The sequence below is a fragment of the Triticum aestivum genome, chromosome 5A (assembly GCF_018294505.1).
Source record: "Triticum aestivum cultivar Chinese Spring chromosome 5A, IWGSC CS RefSeq v2.1, whole genome shotgun sequence".
NCBI classification, from domain to species: Eukaryota; Viridiplantae; Streptophyta; class Magnoliopsida; order Poales; family Poaceae; genus Triticum; species Triticum aestivum.
This window is the reverse complement of record NC_057806.1, coordinates 300,160,973-300,180,075: the sequence shown is the minus strand read 5'-3', so window position 1 is coordinate 300,180,075 and position 19,103 is coordinate 300,160,973. Positions and strand designations below refer to the sequence as shown.

At 42.8% G+C, this 19,103-nt stretch overlaps 1 pseudogene; it reads right to left on the bottom strand.

Moving 5' to 3' along the window:
* Positions 1 to 11,026: 11,026 nt before the first annotated feature.
* Positions 11,027 to 14,801, bottom strand: LOC123101295 (FGGY carbohydrate kinase domain-containing protein-like; annotated as a pseudogene).
* Positions 14,802 to 19,103: the final 4,302 nt, after the last annotated feature.

Here is a 19,103-nt window from a genome sequence, read left to right as displayed (position 1 = left end):
GTTGTATGTGAACGTAGAGTCTATCACACCCGATCATCATGAGGTGCTTCGAAACGACAAACTTTTGCAATGGTGCATACTTAGGGAGAATACTTTTATCTTGAAATTAAGTGAAGGATCATCTTATAATGCTACTGTCATCCTAAGAAAAATAAGATGCATAAAAAGATAAACATCACATGCAATCAATATATGTGACATGATATGGCCATTATCATCTTGTGCTTTTGATCTCCATCTCCAAAGCACCAGCATGATCTCATCGTCACCGGCATGACACCATGATCTCCATCATCGTGTTGTCACGTGGTTGTCTCGCCAACTATTGCTTCTACAACTACTGCTAATGCATAGCGATAAAGTAAAGCAATTACATGGCGTTAAATCATCGACACGTAGGTCATACAATAAATTAGAGACAACCCATGGCTCCTGTCGGTTGCCATACTCATCGACATGCAAGTCGTGAACCTATTACAAAACATGATCATCTCATACATCAACATATATCACATCATGTTTTGGCCATACCACATCACAACATGCCCTGCAAAAACAAGTTAGACGTCCTCTACTTTGTTGTTGCAATTTTTACGTGGCTGCTAGGGAAAACTATAAGAATTGTTCTTATCTATGCAAAACCACAACGGTGATATACAAGTTGCCTTTTAACCTTCTACAAGGACCGCCTTTGCCAAATCAGATTCAACTAAAGTAGGAGAGACACACACCCGCAAAGCCACTTTTATGCAATACAAGTTGCATGTCACTCAATGAAACGGGTCTCTTGTGTATGGAAAAGTAAGGTTGGTCCGAGTCGCTTCATCCCACAATAGCGCCGAATCCAAATAAGACAAAGAAAGTAAGCAATTTGAACATCAACACCCACAACTTCTTTGTGTTCTACTCGTGCAAATATATCTACGCATAGACCTAGCTCTGATACCACTGATGGGGAACGTTGCATGAAAATCAAAAAAATTCCTACGAACCACCCAAGATCTATTCTAAGAGATGCATAGCAACGAGAGGTGAGTGTATCTACGTACCCTTGTAGTCTGAAAGCGTTAGTATTGTAACATGGTTTATGTAGTCATACCCGTCGTGATCCAATCACGATCCAATCCGATCTAGTGCCGAACAGATGGCACCTCTGAGTTTAGCGCACGTATGGCTCGACGGCATCCTCTCCTTACTGATCTGGCAAGGGGGAGAAGAGGTAGATGAGATCTGAACCAACACAATGGCGTGGTGGTGGTAAAGACAGCGGAACACCGACAGGGCTTCGCCAAGCGCTGCTGGATCGAGGTGGAGGCTTCTCGGGAGAGAGAGGAGGCTTGGGTTTGGTGTGTTGAGCCCTTGCGCCCCATCCCCACTATGTATAGGGGTGTAGGAGGGTTGGGGCGCAGCTCTAGCCCCTCCTCCAAGGAGGGAAGGCGTCCAAGGTAGGAAACTTACCTCCCAAGGCAAGTGGACTCCCACCCACTAAGGGTTTCTCCTTCCCAGACGCATGGGCCTTGTAGGGGTTGGTTCCCTTGGCCCATTAAGGCCAGGGCGCCCCTATAGCCAATGCTAGTGTATGGTACATGGTGTAACCCTCCAAGGACTCCCGGACCCCCTCGGAACCTTCTGGAACCTTCTGGTGACTTCTCGGTACAATATAGAAAAAACTGGACCTTTTCCCGGAACCCCGACAACAACTTTCCATATATAAATCTTTACCTCCGAACTATTCCGAAGCTCCTTGCGATGTCCCAAATCCCATCAGGGACTCCGAAAAACCTTTAGACTTTCCACTATTAATATCTCAATACTACACTAGCGCTACCGAATGTTAAGCAGGCGACCCTACGGGTTCGAGAATCATGTAGACATGACCGGGATTCCTGTCCAGTCAATAACCAATAGCGGGACCTGGATGCCCATATTGGTTCCCACATATTCCATGAAGATCTTTATTAGTTGAACCACGATGTCAAGGATTTAGTTAATCTCGTATACAATTCCATTTGTCTGGCGATATGTTACTTGCCCGAGATTTGATCATCGCTATCTCCATACCTAGTTCAATCTTGTTACTAGCAAGTATCTTTACTCGTTCCATAATACAAGATCCCGTGACTAAACTCATTAGGTACATGCTTGCATGCCTCTTGTGATGTTGTATTACCGAGAGGGCACGGACATATCTCTCCGTCACACGGAGCGACAAATACCAGTCTCGATCCGTGCTAACCCAACAAACACCTTCACAGATACCTGTAGAGCACCTTTATGATCACCCAGTTACGAAGTGACTTTTGGATACACACTAAGTATTCCTTCGGTGTCAAGGAGTTGCACGATCTCATGGTCTAAGGAACAGATAATTGACATGATGAAAGTTGTAGCAAATAACTAAATGATCTGATGCTAAGCTTACGGTTGGGTCTGTCCATCACATCATTCTCCTAATGATGTGATCCCATTATCAAATGACAACTCATGTCTATGGTTAGGAAACCTTAACCATCTTTGATCAACGAGCTAGTCTAGTAGAGGCATACTAGGGAAACGATGTAGTTTATGTATTCACACATGTATTTAAGTTTCTGGTCAATATAATTCTAGCATGAATAATAAACATTTATCATGAAATGGGAAAATATGATAATAACCAATTTAATATTGCCTCTAGGGCATATTTCCAACAAGAGATCTCCTATGTTTTCACTTTCATATACTAGTGGGAATTTTTTATTATAGAATTTGGCTTGTATATTCCGATGATGGGCTTCCTCAAATGCATGAGGTCTTCATGAGCAAGCAAGTTGGATGCACGCCCACTTAGTTTTAAGTTTAAGCTTTTCATACACTTATAGTTCTTAGTGCATCCGTCGCATGACAATCCGTACTCCTCTCATTGACATCAATTGATGGGCATCTCCATAGCCCATTGATTAGCCGCGTCGATGAGAGACTATTTTCCTTTTTTTGTCTTCTGTATATTAATCTTTGCCACTGTATTCTATTCCATCCGTAGTGCTATATCCATGGCTTATGCTCATGTATTGCATGGGGGTTGAAAAAGTTGAAGCGCATTAAAAAGTATGAACCAATTACTTGACTTGTCATCGGGGTTGTGCATGATAAATACTTTATGTTAAGAAGGTGGAGCATGACAAGGCTATATTATTTTGTAGGATAATGGTCTTTAGCATTTTTTATTTTGAAAGGAATGATTGTTTTGTTGGTACGCTTGAGTATTGATGTCTTTATGTCAAATTATAGACTATTGCTTTGAATCATTACGATCTAAATATTCATACCATGAAAGAGAGATTACATGATAGACATGTTAGGTAGCATTCCACATCAAAAATTATGTGTTTATCATTTACCTACTCGAGGATGAGCAGGAATTAAGTTTGGGGATGCTTGATACGTCTCCAACGTATCTATAATTTTTGATTGTTACATGCTATTATAGTATCAATCTTGGATGTTTTATATGCAATTATATGCAATTTTATATCGTTTTTTGGGACTAACCTATTAACCTAGTGCCAGTTGTTGTTTTTTTGCTTGTTTTTGGCTTTTCAGAAAATCAATATCAACATAGTCCAAATGAAGAAAAAATTTTGGATTAATTTTTCTAGACCAGAAGGGACCCATGAAAGTTCGTGAATAGACCAAAAGAGCCACGAGAGAGCGACAAGCCCGCTAGGCGCGCTCACGGGGGGGGGGGGGGGGGGGGGGGCGCCCCCAGGCTTGTGGGCCCCTCGTGGCACCTCTTGACCTAATTTCGCCTCTATAAATTCCCAAATATTCCCAATATACCAGAGAGACACCCGAAACACTTTTTCCACCGCCGCCAGCTTCTGTTCTTCCGCGATCCCATCTGGAGGCCTTTTTCGACACTCTGCTAGAGGGGGAATCGATCACGAAGAGCTTCTATATCGTCCTTGCTGCCTTTCGATGATGCGTGAGTAGTTCACCATAGACCTACGGGTCCATATCTAGTAGCTAGATGGCTTCTTTTCTCTCTTTGGTCTTCAATACAATGTTCTCCTTGATGTTCTTGGAGTTCTATCCGATATAATCTTCTTTTGTGGCGCATTTTTTGGGATCCTATGAATTGTGGGTTTATGATCAGATTATTCATGAATATTAATTGAGTCTTCCCTGAACTTTATTATGCATGATTGTTATAGCTTTGTATTTCTGTGTGATCTATCGGTTTGGTTTGGCCAACTAGATTGATTTATCTTGCAATGGGAGTGGTGCATTGTGATGGGTTCAATCTTGTGGTGCTCTATCCCAATGACAAAGTAGGGGACACATATTTGTATTGTTGTCATTAAGGATAAAACAATAGGGTTTATTCATATTAGTTGAGTTTACTTTGTCTACATCATGTCATTTTGCTTAAGGCATTACTCTATTTTATACTTAATACTCTAGATGCATGCTGGATAGCGGTCGATGAGTGGAGTAATAGTGGTAGATGCAGGCAGGAGTTGGTCCACTTGTCTCGGACATGATGCCTATATACATGATCATTGCCTCGAATATCATCATAATTATGCGCTTTTTTATCAATTGCCCAATAATAATTTGTTCACCCACCGTATGCTATGTGCTCGAGAGAGAAGCCTCTAGTGAAAACTATGGCCCTGGGTCTACTTTTATCATATATAAAAACACAAAAATACCTTGCTGCAATTTTATTTCCTTTATTTTGGTTTGCAATTTATCTTAATACCTACCACTACGAGATTTAATCCTTGCAAATAACCACTGGGGGGATTGATAACCCCCTTGTTTGCGTTGGGTGCAAGTATTTGCTTTTGCATGTGCAAGTGTTGCTAATGAGATTTTGTGTGGTTCTCCTAACCTTGATTCTTAACTGAGGAAAACACTTATATCTATTGTACTGCTTCATCCTCTCCTATTTGAGGAAATCCCAATGCAGCTCACAAGTAGCAGCCACCAAGGAGGTAAAGACCCTCCTTGGGCCGCCGGCCAAGGGGGAGGAGTAGACTCCTCCCCTAGTCCAATTCGCCCCCCCCTATATGACAAGGGGGCGCCACTTCCTTATGGGCCCTCGTGGCCCATAATTCCTTCCACCACTTGGCCTTTTAAGGCCCATTGATATTAAATTAAATATATAAATGTTCTAAATATTTTTTAGACCATTATATATATATATATATATATATATATATATATATAATTTAACATCCCGGAAACATTTTCTACCTATATATATTTATCGGTAATACCCGGTATTACCTGATATTCACCGACACCCTTCCGGTGACCCCGAAACATTTCCAAATCCTCTTGGAACTATTCCAAATATTAATGAAATAATTCCACAAATATATTCTCATCACTCCTGTCCTACTTACACTCAGCATATCGTGATCGCCTTAAGCTTGTGACCCCGTAGGTTCGGTACCTCATAGACATGAACGAAACCGTTTGTTCAATGACCGATAGCAGAACCGTGGACGTCCATATCTTTTTTCGAATCCGCAGACGTCCATATCAATCCCTATGAGCACACGAATGATATTTGAGTGAACCTTTGGCTATCATGTGATGTTCCCTTTGCTTCACGATACTTCACAAAACCCGAGATGCATCGGTATCCTCCTGAGTCATCACCATGCTCACTATACCGAAATCCTTGTTACCGGTTTTGTTCTTCTTTCTCGTTATTGCGTTCCGGCATCCCCGTAATGAAGTCATCTTTGCCTGGCCAAACAATAATTAATGTCTTCACACTAAGAGGGCCCTAAGAATATTTTCCATCGTCGGAGGAGCAAATCTCAGTCTCGAGCTATATAGTCCCTTGTCAAACTTTTCGATCTGCCTATAAGTTGTCTTTATGATCACCGTGTTACAGATGACGTTTGAGCAACCCCAAAGCCCACCGTACGGTAAGAAGTGACTATGATACTCTCATGGTCTAAGGAGCAAATTCACATGTTAACACTCCGTGTTATTACAATTGATTATAGATGATATTAACTCAATTCATAACATACAAGATTGGGTCGATTTAATATGATCGTTCTTCCAACGTCATAATCTCAATGTTGTTTTAGGACTATCGTTGCACTTAACGATATCCTAAGATCCGAAAATATGATCACCAACAACACTTGAGCTAGTCTTAGAGACAAAACTAGGAACCTTTTATTAACCGTTTATCATTTCACACGTGGATATGAGTTTTCCACTAAATCACATATTGTGGGATCATAGTAGTTATAGAATGAAATGTAAACTCTATAACTATGAATATGGAAATATAATAATACAAATATTATTGCATCTAGGGCATATTTCCAACACCAAGCTAAGTTTTTCGACAAAGGGTGAATTTTATTGGCTCAAAATGGAGCATCAAGAGGATACAAACACAATGAGCACACCCGGCCTATGCATAACTAGGACGCACACAGCCAAAACTAACGCACGCACACAAAAACCTGCCAGAAATAGTAAAGTCATATAAGACCAAAGCTATGCATAAGCGAGGAAAAAATACAAAGCAACCAGATCCAATCAGCAAACTACATTAATGATCATATCCGCAGCAACCATCTCATGGCACCACATGAATGACGAGATTCTTCAACAACAACGCCTTCAGGAAGGAAGTGATGATCAATCGCTGCCGTCACCAAATCCAACCACTCAAGTTCAGGATTTAGGGTTTCACCCTGAAGAACCAGTCTGAGCATATCCGAGCAATGCCTTCAACAAGGTAACGACGTAAAAACATCGCCATTGCCAGGCATAACCAACCTTGGTCACCTAGGCTTTCACACCGGAGCTCGAGACTCGGTGCTCGAGTAGCACCACCATCAAGTCACTCACGTGTTGTCGCCATCACTTTTCCACGATCCCAGCAGCTACTTGCCATATATGATCGCCGCTGCTACACCACCACCCCTCTGCGTTGAACCATTGTCCATAGTTTGCATCACTTCGCCTAAGTCAACCACCGGATCTAGAGGGAGAAACCCTCAGGAAGACCTTTCGGTGGTCACTATAATCAATAGCGAGGCCGCCGCCTGGATGAGATGATCCAGCCGTCAGTGGGGCCCAACCGGCAACAACGTGTTAGGTCAGCCACACCAGCGATGGCCTCTGCATCCCAGCATGAGACGAAGCCCGATCCACCCAATCTGCATCTGGAGAAGCATGGAGTCTGACCGGATTGAGAGGCGTAAGAGCGGCGCAGAGAGGCCCGCCCATCCTCTCCAGACAAGCAGCTGGCAGACAACCAGCGTCTAGACAAATCCCAATCCATGGAGCGCTGCCCAAAGCCGTTGTCGTTGATGAGAACTCACACGATATGTTCAAAGCTAGCCTCAACCAACCACACAGGCAGCTTGATTGATTTGCAGCCTAACAACATATGCACGTCCGAGTAGACGTACTTACGAGTGAATCTGGCTTGATTGATTCGATCTCTTTGCAGGGTCCTCGTGACATCGAGAAGAACAACCACAAGCAGAGTCCCTGCCGCCGCCGTCAGCCGCACTAGCTTCGCCGGTGGCGTCCTCCGGCGACGGTGGGATGGATAGACGGGAGGAGAGGGAAGGTTAGGCTGGGGTACGGCGGTGCCGCCCGTGTCACCCAGGAAGAGCGACGCGAGGGCCAACATTATTTTTGGATCGGTTGTTTATCTCCAACACCAAGCCAAGTTATGTTGTGTGTTAAATGGAAGGTCAATTCACGTTTTAAATGATCCCACATCACCTCTTTACATCTAATCCACCCAGTTTATACTACACCATTGACTTTCCCAGGAGTTAGGAAGTTGTCTTGGGAATAAGGAAAGAGAGAGGGGCTAAGAAAGGATAGAGAGGTTTGTGTTTTAGAAATAAGGACGCAAAGAGAAACTGATGTGATTCAGGTTGCGTCAGAGGCTAAGGAAAGAGAGAGGGGATTTAAAGGAACGAAATTAAAGGCATGTGATTTCAGAGATACTTCCTCTGTCCCATAATGTAAAATGTTTTTTGACACTAGTGTAGTATTAAAAAACGTATTGGAACGAAGGAAGTAATAAGGAAGCAAATAGATGGATGTGATTCACGATTGCGTCATGATGCAGGTTTTGCCGTTGCTTCATGCGCTATCTAAGAAAATAAAACATGGCTACTATGATCGTGCATATTTCAGATTTTAGACGTGAAGCAAAGAGAAACGGACGTGTGAATTTAAATTGCTTGGTGAGGTTTGCCTGCTGCCTGCACACGCTTGCTTAAGGATGGCAATGAGTCGGATTTGGATCGGGTTGAACAATATTAAATCCATATCCATATTCATAAACACAGTCTTTGCCCGTTCATGAAAAAATCCACGGGTGTAAAATTGTATCCATGCCCAAACCCGATGGATATCCATTGGTCCTCTCGATACATATAAATAAGACATAACACAATGTTAACATAAGCACTTCCATTCATAACCTCGTGGCAGGTTAGGCTTTACTTATGATAAATATCAACTTGTGGTAAATGAACGTCCGCTAACAACCTAGGATCATTTAGTATTTTTCTAACAGATGAGAATGACGAGTAATTTAACAAGGAGATAAAAATAAGGATAGGGGCGTTGGAGTATGTTATGGAAAGGATTGAATGTCAACTAATAAAAGTTACAACAGGGATTGCGTAATTTGTTTTGCATGTTTTAGATAACAAAATGTAAAATTGTAGTGGGACATGTGGCTGTGAAGTAGGGATAGCAGATTTTTGCCCATTAACTCATACTATCGGGGCGGGTTTGGGTATATCCATGGTACAAGATTATATCCATGCCCTACCCACGAGTAATCGGGTCAGGTTTGGGCGCCGCCCATGGACACAAAAGCATATCCAAACCCTATCCATTCTGGTCGAATATCCATGAATATCCATGTCCATGGGTAAAATTGACATCCTTACGCTTGCTCATATACCTCAAAAAATAAAACACGTCGTTTCGTACGACTCCGACAATATGACATACAACCAGAAAGCAAAGAGAAGAAACAAACCGTGATTCCATTCTACGACGTACATCTGAAAAAGCAACACGTTGTCCAATTAAGCACATAAACAAAACAAATAAACAGGAATATACGCTATTCCATACAATTAACATATTTGCTTTAGGAAAAACTGGACGCTCTATAAATTATACAATTTAGTTTCTTTTATTAACAACGGATGCATACAATATAAAGAGCTCTCATGCAAGCAAGAAATTTGGATCGCAATCTATAGTCACTAGTAGAGTGCCCGTGCGTTGCCACGGGCTCTTGAAATAGTTTGCAAGAGTTACATATTGAATACCACACATACAAATAATATAACACAAACACAATTATTGAATAATTGAAATTCATTTTTGCAATGTAAATTAATAAAAAAAGATTAACGACATGTCCATGTAACGATGTTCGGCCTTAACATCTATTACAAAACTATCAATATCATGAAAGTTGCCTTTAGCTTCATTTCCATGATGTTTTAGCAAGTATAATAAAAAAACTGTTTCCTCAACTCATACTCATCCTGCACAAACAATATATGTAGTTAATATGAAAATTTCACGCCGAAGGTCTTAAAACATCTAACGGACAATACTCACCGCACAAACCGGCTTGACCAATTCTTTACCATTCCACCAGAGCATAAAATGAAAAACAAAATAGCTAGACATATTCTGCAATAATTTCAATTAATAATATAAAAATATAGTGATAACAAAAATAAATTGGAATTGGAATTGACCAAGTTGTAGGTTACCTAGATTAAAGGAATATAGGACGTCCAGCTGTGTGGGCTCTTTACCCGAGTGATAGAACCTATTGCCACATTGTTAGTTGAGTCCATGTAATAAGAAAGGCGAGAAAAGAGAATTACTAATAACCTGTTTTCTAAATAAGAAGATGGCATAAATACTTATAATAACATGGCATAAAAGTTAGCATAATAGATTCAATTTGCCCGTGCGTTGCAACGGGTGTGATACATATTGTATAGGCTCAACATCAATCATATGAACATCATCATGCACATCAAGCAGCATTATTGATTTCTTATTTACCGTTAAATCACTCATGTTCTTCTTCTTTCCTGATCCAACTTCGCCACTGACATCAATGGCACACCTAGCTCACAAACCCAACCTTCCACATCCACACGCAAATTTTTAGGGTTTTCTTCTCCATCCTTTTAGATTCACCATCAAGCAATAACAACAACATAGGAAGAATTACCGTATACACCAAACTCCTCTACACTCAGTGCAATACCAGTCTGACCACGACCTCTCCTGCCTCACCTCCATGTTGCGCGCCCTTTCGGCCACCACGGGCCGAGGCTGCCACGGCTGTCACATGTGTCGTTTGATTTGGATCCAAGAATCAAGATGACAACCATTATCATATAGATAGATTATATACGACATACTAAATGCAGAAGTGGTAACATCACAATTATCAAAAAGTCACCATATGGATAAAGTACATTGTATACCACATACCAAATGAGAAAGCTACGCCTACGAACTGAACTGAAACAACAAGTTAATCTGTCATATTGTGCATTAAGGAACTCCACACAAATTAAATTCGAATCCAAAAATAACTAACAACAGTCGTATGATTAAGCAGAAAATTCTAATTAAGTGAAAGGACGCATGAGCCATCGCCGGTATGCACAAATGTGTCTCCAACAGACTCTTTGAGGTTGCTGAGCATGCACATATAGTTGGATACGCTAGGTCTAAAGCAGGGTGGTAGTATGTTGATCAGTGACGCCTCGCATTGACGAGTGCCCAACACACCTGCTCGCCCATCATATTTCCCAGACTATGAGCCAATTTTGTTTCTTTTTTGCCCTGTGCAACCGACTTCTCCAGCCTCCAATTCTCTAATTCAATTAATTTAATGTCAGATTATGGCTGCATAATCCTTAGTTTTTAAAGTCAATCTCGACTTGCCTTGTAGAAATTAGAACAACGTTTGTATGGCTCAACCACCAGCTAATAAGAATTCAGGCTTTTGTCTATCTTCAACTAATCTGAATGTAATACTTTCTGAAATCAACTGACTGCAACAAAGATGAAGCCTAATTAAAATGAAACCTAATTAACATTTGTCCTTCCTCGCCAAAATATATTTGCTCTTCAATTCGATCCAGTCGTGCATCGTTGTAGATGATTCCATGAAAGATGGGCTCCTTACTCCGCTTTCGATCAACAAAATTTGAAGCACAAGAAATCCTATGGACAACATCACCATAATTATCTGCAATATCATAATGTTGTAAACTGAACAATGGTGAAACTGGCTATAATCACTCGGACCACAATGTATATGTCAAGGGCATGTTAATTTTACATAAATGACAGTTGAGATTCATGACAGGAAAAGAAGTCTGGTTGAACAGTTCGGAGATCTTTGTGTTATACGACCTCCGTTCCTAAATATTTGTCTTTCTAGAGATTTCAACAAGTGACTACATACGGAGAAAAATGAGTGAATCTACACTCTAAAATATGTCTATATACATCTGTATGTGGTAGTCCATTTAAAATCTCTAAAAAGACAAATATTTAGAAACGGATGGCGTGGTGTGCGCTCATACCTGTATAATCTAATTAAAATAGACATACCATTTTTGGTATCACATAATGTACAAAGAAAAAAGATCTAGATAGCCAACATTCTTGGTTAAGCACAGATTAACTCTAACCGATTTCCATGAAAATCTGGAAGGACATGGGTGTTTTGACTCAAGGCAGAAAGAAAAAGGCATACTTTGTTCATGTGACATCAAAAGCAATGTCTTCTTCATCAACTCATAAATGGACACACCTAGATAATTTGAGATGAATAGTATACACCTTTACACGGTACATCCTCAAAGGTAATCTACATCATGTCAGAAAAAGGTAATCTACATTGGGAGAAACATGCAACTTACTTTCAGAAGCAGCTTGATTAGCAAGAAAAGGGAGCCGCAATATGGTTTTGAGCAATGTAATCAAGTAAAGCGCCAGTTGCACTTTGGCCACATTCCTTGAGCCAAAACTCAGGTATCATCGCTGGATGTGCAATGAAAAGATAAGCATTAAAATTTCAAGAAATAAAAGCATTAACTTAACATAACCAACATATGATTGCGGAGAGCAAACCACATACAAAAATTAATAGAGACGTTGGCAAGGAAGTAAAATATATGAAGGAAACTACACCAGACAAAAATAGTTCCCCAACACCAGGGATAAATAGCTTATTCTTTGAAAAAGCCATGTGGCATGTAAATGTTCCGCAAACCAAGACCATGCAATGGAATATTGCTTCTTCCTCAAATACCGCAGAAAAAAATGCTCCACATAATCTTGTGCATTGTGTACCTATCTTAGGCTTGTACATATTATTTTTCTCTATTAATGCATCAATACACAAGTTTTTACGTCTTTCTTTGGGACAAATGTTTCACATAAATAAATGTGAAGCTTTAGAAGGAGTCATAGTTTCTTTAGAAAAACATAGGGGAACCGGCACCTACTTTCAGCTTTAAACTCTGCATTTGGCACACTTTCCATGACTCCAAGACACCCGGCATAAGCATCATAAGTGAAGTCCCAACAAGAGTCCCGGGAAGCAAGCCTAACTCCTGAACATTGGAGGTAAACGCCATTACAAAATGAAATACTGGAAATTAACAGCACACACATTTATTATCTTGCTTCTAACATAAAAAACTACAAAGAAAGCACTTAGGTAATCGATTGTATCTTTGTTCACTCATGAAAACACTTTGCATTAACAGCTTAAATAGTGTCACATTAAGTGAACTGCAAAACTGATCTGCTTACCTTTGCAGAAGTAGGTGTCAAACCAGAACATAGAGGATGACGAGGAAACACAATCGAGTGTCCTATTTGAGTTGTATAGAATGGCGTATTAGAAAATTAAGAACTACAAATGATACATCACCTTTAGTGAAAAAAAGGAGAAATGGATAAGCATTCAACCCGTTTTTGCGTAGCTCTCTTCATAAAGGTCTCCCAAACTTTCCGCCCAAAAGACTTCACCCCTTCCACACGGTTCCATACCACACGGTTTTAACTCCCTCTGCTGCTCCATGTGTGATAAGCTGCGGGTTTCATCACCAGTTTCCCTAGAAAAAAAAGAATGAAAGCAAACTTGTTAGAAATTTAGCTCATAGCTTATTACAAGCTTAGAGAGGTTGTGAGTTGAAACTCACCTATATAACATAAACCAAGATTTTTGTAGATTTTCCTTTACCCATAAATGTTTTAAAAGGTAAATCAATACGATACAATCAACGCCGGTAACTGTAAAATACACAGCAAATGTTGTCTACCGATCTTACAAAATAATTCAAAACTATTTATCTGTATTCTAGGGAGACACTCCCACCATAAAATTGCAATACCGGTGAACTGTGAGAATTAATTCACTCGACTTGGTCAAGAGCCCTATGGTCCATCCACACGATGATGCCCCTTCTTGAATCGCCATTCCAAGAAACCAAGACAGGGGAACCATCAGCACCCACAACAACTGCAAGCACCATCCTCTGTTATTAAGTTGGTAAAGCTCTACTCACCTAACACAAAATTCTACATTCAAATTACTGAATACACACGGCTAATGTGGAGAATCAACAAAACCCTAATTTACTACTATCAAGTGCTGCCGAAGTGTAGAAACATAGTTACAATGAGATTGTTGATGGGCGGTGGATGCTTACGGTGGAGAGCTTCGTCATGACCTTGTGGGAGGGGCAGTGGAAGCCGACGTAGGCGAAGCTAGGGCCGCTGGTGCGCACGAACTCGATGCCGGCAATGCGGCCGATGGAGCCGAACACGACCTCCACGTCGTCCGCCGACATGCCCTCCGCTAGCCCGCCCTCGTCCAACAACATGACCTATCTGCAAAAAAAATTGAAATGCAACAATCATATAATAGTACATATGAGGCTATGATGAAGTGTAGACAAGGAAACTGACTATGATTTACTGCCATAATCTACTAACAGTGGGCTCCAGATCACAAACAAGGCCCTTGAAACATGTTTCCTGAACATGTTAAATGCATCAAACAAAAAGCAAAGACACTTGTTAGTATGAATTCTTGAGAAAATTGTTAGTAGGATTTAAGCAAGGTGCGCTATCAATTCATAAACAGTACCCAGATGCCTCATGCTCGCTAAAATTAAACCGGACCAACAGACCATCTAACAAAAATCCGTGAACATTACACCTTTCATGATTTGCCAATGCAATTCTGAAAAAAACAAATCAACAACAAATGATATAAAATAGTAACAGGCTGCTGCCTTTGGGCTGTAGTTAATTTAGCTGTTAGAAAGTAAACTTGTTAGAAATTCAGCTCATAGCTTATTACAGGCTTAGAGAGGTTGTGAGTTGAAACTCACCTATATAACATAAACCAAGATTTTTGTAGATTTTCATTTACCCATAAATGTTTTAGAAGGTAAATCAATACGATACAATCAACGCCGGTAACTGTAAAATACACAGCAAATGTTGTCTACCGATCTTACGAAATAATTCAAAACTATTTATCTGTATTCTGGGGAGACACTCCCACCATAAAATTGCAATACCGGTGAACTGTGAGAATTAATTCACTCGACTTGGTCAAGAGCCCTATGGTCCATCCACACGATGGTGTCCCTTCTTGAATCACCATTCCAAGAAACCAAGATAGGGGAACCATCAGCACCCACAACAACTGCAAGCACCATCCTCTGTTATTATAGTAGAATGCCCGTGCGTTGCCACGGGCTTTTGAAATATTTTGCTGGAGCTATGTAAATATAAAGCATGTTAAATTTCACGTGTAGAGAATAGATATCATGGGCCCAATCGAGTAACAATTTAAACCCACTTCACTTGCAATGTTAATTGATAGCAAAAAGGAAATTTGACCTTGGATACATATAGAACGATTATCCAACTTAAAAACTGTTACAAATTAAGATCTACTATTTATGCACTTAAGAAATCTCGCACAATATCAGAAATTTTGTTTTTATCTTCACTGGCATGAAATTCGAGCAAGTATAATAAAAACATCTTCCTGAACTCATACCCATTATGCACAAGCAATATATGCAGTTAGCAAAAATACTTCACGTCAAAGGGATTAAAATGTCTAACAGAGAATACCCATCATACAAACCGGATAAAGTAATTCTTTACCATTCCACGAGAGCATAAAGAAATAATAACCAGACAAATCTCGGTAATTTCCTAAATTAATATTATTTTGAATATAGTGATAATAGAAGTAAAATGTACTCGTATGGTCACAATGCATGGAAATTTGAAGGAAGTGCCTTTGCAATTAACTAAAAAGAAATGTGTGTTTTAGTCGAGCTCGATTGTCGTTGGTCTTCCTCCAAATGTTTGTCTTTTTCTTCACCCGTCGATCCAACCACCTTCATTACGCCACAATAGAGAGCATCTACATCCGAGCACCAAAAACCGCCCCTATACGCCCGGTCGAAAGGCCCGGTCACTAACCGGTCAGAAAAACCGACGCAGACCGATGACTCATAACAACCCTATAGGCATGGGTTGTCACGCACCCATCATATCTAACCAAAATCTGGGGCAGATATAGGAAGGCCGCGTCCGCCACATTAGCCTGGCCCATGCTAGCCCGCGTCGACCCCACTTTGTCCCTACTAAAATCCCCACCCGAAGCAAACCCTAAGTCCACTTCACTTTCAATCCGCACTCCATCGATTCACCTCCACTCCACGTCCATTCCCCTCCCCCTCTCTGTCCCAATGTCGACATCGACGGCGCCAGAGGTGACAGATCCGGCAAAGAGGATGACTGGGATGCCTTCGTTCTCGAGGTGGAGGGGGACAAGGAGGAGTTGCCCTCCACATCGCGCTATAGCGGTCGCGGGTTGACACGGGCAACAACTCCTGCTCAGCTTCACCCCTTGTCGCTCGCCACTGCAACGCCGATGTTGGTGTGGGCCCGTCCCATACCCGCGAACATACTGATCTGATGACCCTCGCAGCCCCTAGTTGAACCCGCCTGTGACGCCCGGGTAATTAAGCTACAGTAATCCCCACTAATGATGCCACGTCACCTCGGTTACTGTGGATAAACTCGCGTTAGTTCGGAACCTAGTTCGAATTTCAAATTCAAAATCGAGCAAACAATAAAAGTTTTCAAATATGAAAAGTTAAATGTTCGGAGTGAACCAAATAATACATAGGTAATTATGGTGGAGAAACCAAACTTTGATAAAATGTTTAAAGGCCCTAAAACAATTAAAACAATAGTGAAAACAATTATTTAAATACCTTTTGTAATTAATAAAATGTCAAACTAATTTGTTTACGGACTAGACTTTTTGTGACTATGGACTAAGTTGAAATACTAAATTAAATGCTACGTGTATATTTTAATAAAACTAAAATAATAGGAAACAAAACTTAGACAGAAAAGGTAAAATAAATAAAAAGAAAATACAAAAGAGAAAAAAAAAGAATAAAAGTCCCCCTTGGCCCACCTGGGCCTCGGCCCAACTGGCCGGCCCACTCGGACCGAGCCACCCCACTACCTAACCCCCCTCTTCCCCCCGTGACCTAGCCCACTCCCCACTCCCGCACGTCTCTCCTCCACCCCCCATCGATCCCGATCTGGATCGAGAAAGGGGAGGGCTCGGACGCCGCCGCCTCCCTGGCGACGCCCGCCGCCGCCGGACCTCCACCCTCATCCTCGCGCCCCCGCAACCCCTCTCGCTCATCGCTCCCCCCCCACAAACGGATCTGGATCGGGGGGCAACAGCCGCTCCCGACCCCATCGCCGCGACGCCGCATCGCCTCGCCCTCGTCCATCGCCGCCCGGACTCCCTCGCCGGACTCCACCCCGTCGAACGCCGCCCCCTGCCTCCTCCCAGGCGCCCCCTCGACTGGATCGGGGAGGGGCCAGGTCCCGCGCCGCCCCAGCGCGCCCCGACGCCGGTGCCCACCTGCGCCTTCCCCCATCGTCGCCGGACAGCCGCCACCTCGTCCTCTCCCTCGTCGGACCTCCCCGACCGCCGTCGAGCCCGCTGCCCTTGACCCTGCGAACCCGCGGTGAGGCCCCGGGCTCCCGCCCCCTCTCCTCGCACTCCCTCTTCCCCCGCGACCGTCGCCGCGCCCCGTGCGCTCTGGCCCCGCGCTCACCGCGGCCGGCCGCGCCCTGGCCACGCGCTACACCGACCGGGCCGTGCCCGTCGTCCCCCCTCCCGCCCGCTGGTCTCGCCCCGTCCATGGCCGCGCCCCCTGCGCCCCGTGCGCCCACGCCGGCGCCGTCCGCTGCCGCCGAGCCCCCTGCTGGCCGTTCCCGCCGCTCGCCGGAGCTGGCCGGCCCTTTTCCCTCCTCGCCCGCCGATTTGGGCGAATGCCCAGTCGGGCGCGCCCGAACCGCAAGCCCCCCCCGGGCCACTGACCACAGGGCCCCGCCCCAAAACGTTTTTCTTTTTAAAAAAAAGAAAAGAAGAAGGAATAAAAAAAATAATATATATATAATATAATAAAATAAATATAATTAATAGAAATAAAATGATTTAATAAAATTATTAATTAATTAATTAATTAATTAAGTAATTAATTAAGTTAATTAATTCGGTTTAATTAATTGAATTAACTAGTTAATTTTAATTAAACTATAATTAGGATTAATCTAAACCCTAAATAAACCTAACAGTGTATGACAGGTGGGACCCACGGGACCCACATGACAGGTTGACCAGGTCAACGGTCAACGCTGACTGCTGACGTCAGCATGACATCATGCTGACGTCATAAATCCATTTTCGAATTAAATAATTAATTAATTAAATTCCGGAAAGTAATATAATCTTTAGAAAATCATATCTTTTAATCCGTAACTCGGATTAAAATACTTTCTACATGAAAGTTGCTCAGAACGACGAGACGATTCCGGATACGCAGTCCGTTCGTCCGCCACACACCCCTAACCTATCGAACTCGCAACTTTTCCCCTCCGGTTCATCAGTCCGAAAACGCGAAACACCGGGAATACTTTCCCGGATGTTTCCCCCTTTCGTCGGTATCACCTACTACCGCGATTGGGCACACCTAGCATCGTTACTTGTCATGTCATGCATCGATATGCATTTGTTTGCATGGTATTCATTGTTTCTTCCCCCTCTTCTCTCCGGTAGACTACGAGACCGACGCTGCTGCTGCCCAGTTCGACTACGGAGTTGACGACCCCTCTCTCTTGCCAGAGCAACCAGGCAAGCCCCCCCCTTGATCACCAGATATCGCCTATTCTCCTCTATACTGCTTGCATTAGAGTAGTGTAGCATGTTACTGCTTTCGTTAATCCTATTCTGATGCATAGCCTGACATTGTCGCTACATCTGTTGATACCTTACCTGCAATCCTAAATGCTTAGTATAGGATGCTAGTTTATCATCATTGGCCCTACATTCTTGTCAGTCTGCCTTGCTATACTATCGGGCCGTGATCACTTGGGAGGTGATCACGGGTATATACTATACATACATACATACTATACAGATGGTGACTAAAGTCGGGTCAGCTCATTGAGTACCCGCAAGTGATTCTGACGAGGGGGCTGAAAGGACAGGTGGCTCCATCCCGGTAGAGGTGGGCCTGGGTTCCCGACGGCCCTCGACTGTTACTTTGTGGCGGAGCGACAGGGCAGGTTGAGACCACCTAGGAGACGGGTGGGCCTGGCCCTGTTCGACGTTCGCGGATACTTAACACGCTTAACGAGATCTTGGTATTTGATCTGAGTCTGGCTACGAGCCTATACGCACTAACCATCTACGTGGGAGTAGTTATGGGTATCCCGACGTCGTGGTATCAGCCGAAGCACTTCAGACGTCAGCGACGGAGCGGCGCGCGCCGAATTGGACTGGAACGCCACTAGGCTAGGTCTGCTTTCGGCCGCCCACGCAACGTGCAGGTGTGCTCAGGGCGATGGGCCCAGACCCCTGCGCGCTTAGGTTTAGACCGGCGTGCTGGCCTCTCTGTTTTGCCTAG